Below are 8,173 nucleotides of genomic sequence, written 5' to 3' on the forward strand. Positions count from 1 at the left end.
CCCTACAAAAAATCTGCTATCTCCCAAAAACAATTGGATAGTCATGGTCGAAGAAATTCGGATCTGCAATCACCTAGATCTGAATTGGGGTTGTGAACAGAGCAGGATACAGGGCATACTTTGCTGTATTAAATAACTTGTACTCCGATCTATCTAAGCTGATTTGGTTGAAGAAAAGTATATTTAATCTGAGAATTTTTTACGCCTCAAGAGATTTCATGAAAAGTGGCACTTCCACACCATTTTTCTATTAGAGTTCAGACCTATAGCAGGGCTACTATAGTAGACCTGCTACAGCAAGACTGAACCAGGGCAGGTTTTGAACAGGTTTGTATTACAATTAACATTACTAAATTGGCATTGTGAATTGTCCTGGGCTGATCTTTGAAATTTTTTCCAGATAGATAGCTCTGATTTCAGCTGTGCATGAATAGAAAGTCTAGCAGATCTGAATGGGTGTGTGCAGCCGTGTGTACTACATTCCAATAAGTGTATACTCCATCAAGGGCTACATTGATGGAGCCATGTTTCTTCTCTTGATACTTGATTGTTCCATCCTTAGTTTCAGTTTTAATGTAGCTTATGCAAATCAAAATTCTCTTCTTCTTTTGGTTTTAAAAAAAATATATATATATAAATAAATAAATAAATAAATCTCAAAATGAGTTCAGATCTGAATTGCATTCATCAATCAGACCTGCACTCATCCAAAAAGATTTTGGTTGCATTGCTGTATTTTGTTTTAGTTTTCTTCCTTTAAAAAAAAAATGGGAGATTTTGTTCAGTAGTATAGTTGCATTACTGCTTTGTGTTCTATTTCATTTCAAAAGAAAAGAAAAAGAAAATCAGATCCCAGCAGCCACACCATGGTGAATACAGGTCTGATTTCAGATCTTTTTACTACTGATTGATTTCGGTTTTGTGCAGATCTGTATACAGCATGTTTCATTGCTAATATCAGTAGGTTATCCTGCTGAATTGCTCAGTTTTAGTATGGCTACTCCATCTGGTGTTTGGTGATGCATAGCTCATCAAAACAGTGGGCTCAGATCTGATATTTAGTAGCCTTCCAATATGGAAATCAGACCTGAGCACAACTGTACTGTTATCAGCAGCTGCTATTATATTTATTGTTGTTCTCGGTGGCTTCTGAGATTTCAGAGCTGATCTCAATTTTGTGTAGAACTGATGTCTGAATTGCTATCAATCCTTTGTACATTGACTTCAGTTTAATGTATTGACCTTCAGTAGCACAGAAGAGCCTTTTAATATGAAACTCAGACCTGAACACAATCACTGCTGATCCGCACTTGGCTGTCCTCAGTAGCTGCTAAGATTTCATAACTGTATATTACTATTCTCAGTAGCTACTGAGATTTCAGCTCTCAGCAGTTTAGATCTGTGTAATTAAATCCCGTCCCTGATTTCAGCAATATAAAGAAGAGGAATTTGTAAACTGTTGTTCTACTCAGAGATTACTGAATTCAGACCTGTTTGTAAATTGCTACTGAATTCTGTATATTGAATAAAATGTTGATATGCTTTTAGTTAGCTGCATTTATTTATTTTAGGATGTAGGTTTGTTTATTCCAATACTTCACTTTACATTTTCAGTTGTAATAGGATTAGTTATTTATTTTCTTTTGTGAATATTGGCATTTTTATTGCTTTGACTTTAACAGTTTATGACAAGCAGACCTGAACTGGAAGAGATCCTTTACGACCCGGAGATTGAACGGACTCTCCGTGTCCGTTTGAGAGCTGCTAAGCAAGTCAGACAAGAAGCACAAGAAATGGCTGAACAAAGAACTATGATGGATTATGCCAAGCCCACCCTCACCGGGACTGTCTCCAGCATTATCAGGCCAACTATTGCTGCCAATAACTTCGAAATTAAACCGGCCATAATCCAAATGATACAAAATACGATTCAGTTTTGTGGTATGGCCCATGAGGATCCGAATGCCCATATTGCTAACTTCTTGGAAATCTGTGACACCTTCAAACACAATGGGGTAAGTGATGATGCCATCCGGCTGAGGTTATTCCCATTTTCTTTGAAGGATAAAGCCAAAGCTTGGTTGAACTCATTACCGGCAGGATCTATAGCCACATGGGACGAAATGGCCAGTCGTTTTCTCTCTAAATATTTTCCCCCTTCTAAAACTGCTAAAATGAGGAATGACATCACTATTTTTTTCCAGCAAGAGGGGGAATCTCTCTATGAGTCCTGGGAACGTTACAAGGAGCTACTAAGGAGGGTTCCTCACCATGGCCTTCCGATTTGGCTACAGGTGCAAACATTTTATAATGGTCTGACCGATTCAAACAAGACCATCTTAGATGCAGCAGCTGGGGGCTCCATAAACAATAAGACTCCCGAGGTTGCCCATGCACTCATCGAGGAGATGGCAGCCAATAACTACCAATGGCATTCAGAAAGGACACCAGTTAGAAAGCAGCATGGCCTTCATAATGTGGATACATACACAGCTCTCTCTGCACAAATAGGAGCACTTAGCAAAAAATTTGATGAGATGCAGATGGCAGCTATGCATGTACAGTATGATAAGTGTGGGGGAGGCCATGATAGCACTGAATTCCAAGTTGGCAGTCAGACTTTTCAGTCCACATAACAAGTAGACTTTGTTGGCAACTTTACAAGACAGCCAGGAAATCAGTACCATCATGCCCATAACCCCGGATGTAGAGGCCACCTGAATCAGCATGCACCTAAGCCTTTCCACCAAAACTTCTATCAGCCGGAACCGAAATCTAACTTGGAGGAGCTGATGACCAAGTTCATAGCTAGTGCGGAAAATAGATTTCAGAAAAATGAAACATCGATAAGGAACTTGGAAACTCAGGTTGGGCAGCTGGCACAGATGATTTCAGAAAGGGCTCCGGGTACCTTACCTAGTAACACCATGGTAAACCCAAGGGAACAAGAGGTTGTTGGGAGAATTCCCAATTCAGATACTTAGTCATAAACTGTCTTACTTGCTTTTTGTTTTTATTTTTCATAGCATTTAAGTTTAGTTAGTTTTTCTTAGAATTTAATTGAATAAAGATACTGATCTCCTCTTCTAGTTTGCAAGTGATTTCTAGCAGAAGAAGTTTACCACCGACAACATATTGCAGAATTTAAGAATGATCTTCAGGGAAGTCCTCTAAATACCTCCTATTACTTGATGATGCTCTTGCTAGTTTTATTGTTACTGCCTAACACTACGAACATTGAGGACAATGTTCATCTTAAGTGTGGGGGAGTGAGCCCAAGGCTAGGGTATGGGGGCTGAAACCATGCACCCCAACACACATATGCAGGCAATGACATAACAAAAAAAAAAAAAAAGACTTGAACCCCTCAAGTTCATTACTATTTATTTGATGATTTTTTTTTTTGTTAAGAAGGAAATCAATGAGTTGAGGGAGACTGATGTACTTGTTAAGTTTTTATTCTTGTGAATGACCCAATTTGATATATGCATGAGAAAAGGGGAGCTGAATATGCCTTTCAGCATGACTAGCCCTAACTTCCTTCATGTGTATGGAAGCCCTTGATTTCATTGTTAATGGTCAAGAAAGCTAGTGCACATCTGAAGTGTTGATTCTTGAGGTTCAATAATTGCAAAGAAGGTTCAAAAGCCCAAATTGACTCCGCTATTCTGAGCTGAATAGTAAAACTAGCAGCTTAGAACATGAGTCCTATTTACCTACCTCAAGCAAGTGACCAGTGTGAGATGGAGCATAAGATGCACTCACACCAAAAAAAAAAAAAGTAAAGGGTGAGATGGAGCATAAGATGCACTCACCCCTAGAATTAAGAAATTGTGGTGATAGCTGAGGTTCAAAGGGGCACTCTAAAGTTGAACTCTCATTAAGATTCAGTTACAGATGTGAAACTTAGTGAAATTTGATTATTAACCTTGACAATTAAGGAGCTGATTTATATATGAATTAGGAGTGAAGGCTAGACTATGATGAAATTCATATTCTCCTTTCCTCGGATCTGATACATATCTTAAATGGTAATTTACAAGAATAAGAGTTGAGCACTTACAAAAGTTCCCCGACTACTCAATGCATTTCTATCTTAAAAAGTTCACCAGGTAAATGGTGAGAACAAAAGGGGGGAATGTTAAGTTTATGGCTGATGTCTTTGCTTGAGGACAAGCAAAAGCTTAAGTGTGGGGGTATTTGATGAACTTACAATTTATCTATAATTTTTTAGGACTTTAGCATGGATTTTTATGCCGGTTTTATTAATTTTTGCCTTAATTTATCTTAATGCTAAGAATAGGTTCAGGTATAATCAATCCAAGAAAAGGAAGGAAAAAGGCAAGAAAAGAAGGTTCAAAAAGACCAATTTCAGTCCAGCCCGGTCGTGGAAGCAAGAGAGAGCACTTCGGCCCAAAAAGAGCAAGTGAATTCCTTGAGAAAACCCAAGAAAATAAAGCCTAGCTATGAGGAGAATTTGGCCCAGCAAGGAAGGCCCATTTTTAGCCCAAATAACAGCCTAGAGTGTAGCCCACATGAGCTCAAAAGCAAGCTAAGTTGTAGCCCAAATAGCAGCCCAAAGGGAGCTAGGGGCGGCAACTTCTAGGAGTTTCTTGAAGAGAAGGAGGGAGCACTCTAGAAGGTTCATGAGGGGTGTAATACACCCCATTCTAGAGGCTTTAAGAAGGGGCAAGAGCCCCCTTGAAAAACTATATAAGGAGGCCTCTAGGAGGGGAGAAAGTGTTCAATTGCTTGAGAGGAAGGCTCTCCCACTCTTAGAGGTTCGGCCACCTTGAGAGAAGAGAAGAGAAGAAGGCTAGGCGCAAGGAAGAAGAAGAAGAAGGGCTGAAGGAAGTTCAAGACAAGCAAGCTAGAAGAAGAAGGTGAGTTCGAATTGAGAGTTTGTGATTCAAAGATCTTCTGTAATAAATCATTTGTAGTTTCATTCTCTTTTGATTTGAATTCAGTTTCTTAGTTATATGTTCTTTCTTCTTTCTCCTTGTTTCCATTCTTCCTTGATGTATTTCAGCTTGTAAAATTTCAGTTCAGCAATCTAATTCTTTTTGATTCATTCAAATGGTCATGCATTGTATTTGAAGTTTCTTGAATAAGGGTGTGATTGTAGATTAATTCAGCCAACTAACCTTCAAAACTCAGATCTGAATTCTCAGATCTGAGATTGCAAGATCTGAATTGCTTGAAAGAGAATTCAGATCTGCAATTTTCAGATTGGGCGAATTAATCTACAGCTTGGAATTCCTAGAGTGCTTGAGAGAGACTCTAGGAATTCAGATCTACTATTCAAGAACTGAATTGAGTGCAAGGTTAGAGATAACTTGCACAATTCAGTTGGTGATCAATTCAGATTTGAATTGATGCCTTAGAAGTGTTTGAAGAAATGCATGCATGGGGATTAGATTCTTGCTAGAGATAGAAGAACCGTCACTCATGCATAGGATGAACATGCGTTTGAGAGAGGCTGTTCATGACCTTGGGGTTTCATCAAACCAAGGCTCAATCATGATTTATTCGAATGATCCAAATTGATAGATTGCTGAATTCTGAGATTGACATTTACTGCTTACTCTTCTAACCTGAATTGAAGGCAATTGGACCAATGATTTAGATAGATTTTAATTTAGGATTTCTTAGCTTTCATTAGAGTTTTGATTTATTTGTTGATCAGATAAGAAGTGTTCAATTTAGTATTGGTAATTGTTTCCTAAATCCTCGTGGGAACGATACTTCACTCATTACTTTATTACTTGAACGGCTAGTGCACTTGCTAGTGTCACAATGAGCCACACATCACACACCCTCAAGCAAACGGTCAGGCAGAAGTCACGAACAGAGCCATCCTCCGCGAACTAAAGGCAAGGCTGGACCGAGCTAAAGGATTGTGGGTAGATGAACTACCCAGCTTCCTATGGGCCTACTGAACCACGGAGAAGACCGCCACAGGAGAAACACCCTTCAATCTCACCTACGGCACCAAAGCAGTGATTCCCGTAGAGATCGAAGTACCTACGTTGCACCTAGAAGCATACAACGATCAAACAAACAAAGATGAGCTATGTACCAACCTCGTCCTACTTGACGAAGTAAGGGACATCGCGTATATTAGGATCGCAGCCTACCAGCAGAGTAGCTCGGTACTATAACGCCAGGGTCAAGAGGCGAAACTTTCGTGTTGGTGACCTGGCCCTTCGTAAAGTTATGGTGCCTGAGCCTAGTGCTTGCAAGCTCAGGTCTAACTGGGATGGTCCTTACCGAGTGAAACGGGTGCTCGGGGAAGGAACGTATGAGCTTGAGACCCTCGAAGGGAAACAAGTACCTCGAGCATGGAATATTGTCAACCTGAGGCAATATTATCTGTAAAAAATCAAGCGGACTACGGGTCCCTCCCAAAGCCTAAGGACTAGAAGACCAAGCTAACATGACCTCGGCACAAGAAGACCCCAGGTACCACTTCAGCCTAGGAGAAATCTAGGAGAGGACTACGGGTCCCTCCCAAAGCCTAAGGATCAAAACACCGAGCTAATATGACATCGGCACAACAGGACCCAACTGCTTCTATGGCATGGGCAAACTCCGCGAGTGAGCCATGAGCCACTCCCTCAGCCCAAGGGCCAAAACACCAAGCTAACAAAGACCTCGGTGTGAAGAAAGACACTTGAGTGACAAAGGCAAGGTATGAAATTTCAAAAGCGTAAGCAGCTCGGGTTTAAACCCTATGAAGCATAGCTCGTCCCAATACATTGGTAGAACTGAATACCAACCAATGCTTAGCTCAGACATACGTTGTAATCACTCCGCGGTATACCACAGGGGCCTTAAGCGTGACAAATCAGGATAACGCCTACCAAAGAGCCCTACTGCAAGTATATAACTTTAACAGCTCAAATGATGAAATTGCTTTAGTAAAAACAATGGGAGTTCATCTTACTTAGAAGAAGGAAGAAACTTTCATTGACCAGAAAAAAAACAACAACAAAAACAACAAAGAAAATAACAAGTGTAGTAACCGAGCTAAACAGCTCAGGAAAAGGTTTGATCATCATAGGGCACAACCGCCCAACCAAAAACTTGTGAAAAACCGGGTTTACGGCACCCAGAAGCCCAGAGAAATGCCACCTCAAGAATCCGCCTCCTCATCCTCCAGAGAATCAGGCTCCTCTTCATCCGCTTGGTCTGCTGTCTTAGGAGACAGACCCTTCATAGTAATGCTGTCGAGGTTGAGCCTAGAGAACTTCTTCTGAACCAGCCACCGGCAGAGCTTAAACCCTGAGTGGTACGAACCCGAACCATACTCCGCCTGGAGGTCATGAAATTCTTGGGAGTCTTTAAAATCTCAGACCGCTTTCTCTCGCTCAGCCTCCACCATCTAATCAAAGTTTCGAGTCCGATTCAGAAGAGTGGACTCCAAGTCCCGCACCTGCTGCCTGAGAAGCTCCCTCTCCCCCGCCATCCTCGATGATTCCTCCCTATAGCATGCGCTCTCTTCAGTAAGCCGAGCGATTTGAGCCTCCTGGTCATGGACGAGCAGCTCCTAAGACTTGCTCCCCTTACGGATGTGATGGAGCTCACCCCAGATCTGGTCGAGCTCGACTTGGAGCTTCTGGTTGGTAGCACGCTGGTCGAGGGCGTCAACGCGATGGATGCGCATCTGGAGAGCCATGGCATGGATGGCAGAATTTACTTATCAGTGAAAAAGAAAGATCAGAAGACAGTGGAAAATGGAAAAACAAGAGAGGAAGAGGGAAAAATGTCACTTACCACCATGCAATGAGTAGAGGCGAATGCGGAGAGATCCCTGGGCTCCATGTTTCCCCACTAAGTGATTTTGTCATTGGTGAATGCCTTCCGACTCCTCCGGTGAGCTACCAGATAATCATTCACTCCTTCCCAGTTTCCCATTGGGAATCGAGGGTAAGGACGGGGCTGAAGGGGGTTACAAGGTACCTCCCCCGGTTGAGGGAGCTCGCTTCCCCCAGGGTTAGTCCCACTAGTACCCTCAGGAGGGGGCATCGGAACCTCGGGCAAAGGAGAGGACAGGACTGACTCGATGGACCTGAACTCAGTGCTTCCCGAAGGCAGGGTTCGGTCAGGGCGCGTCCTCTTCACCTGGCGTCTCTGGCTGCCCGAGAGAAGGTGGCGCAAATCGGAACTAGAC

General features: G+C 42.0%; 1 non-coding gene across 1 annotated transcript; it reads right to left on the bottom strand.

The window, feature by feature from the left end:
- Positions 1 to 2,171: 2,171 nt before the first annotated feature.
- Positions 2,172 to 2,278, bottom strand: LOC148874614 (small nucleolar RNA R71). Its single transcript, XR_016106291.1, has one exon. It is a non-coding gene; the product is annotated as a small nucleolar RNA R71 (small nucleolar RNA).
- Positions 2,279 to 8,173: the final 5,895 nt, after the last annotated feature.

The sequence above is a fragment of the Nelumbo lutea genome, chromosome 1, assembly GCF_056320005.1.
Source record: "Nelumbo lutea isolate HS-2025 chromosome 1, American lotus-T2T, whole genome shotgun sequence".
Classification (NCBI taxonomy): Eukaryota; Viridiplantae; Streptophyta; class Magnoliopsida; order Proteales; family Nelumbonaceae; genus Nelumbo; species Nelumbo lutea.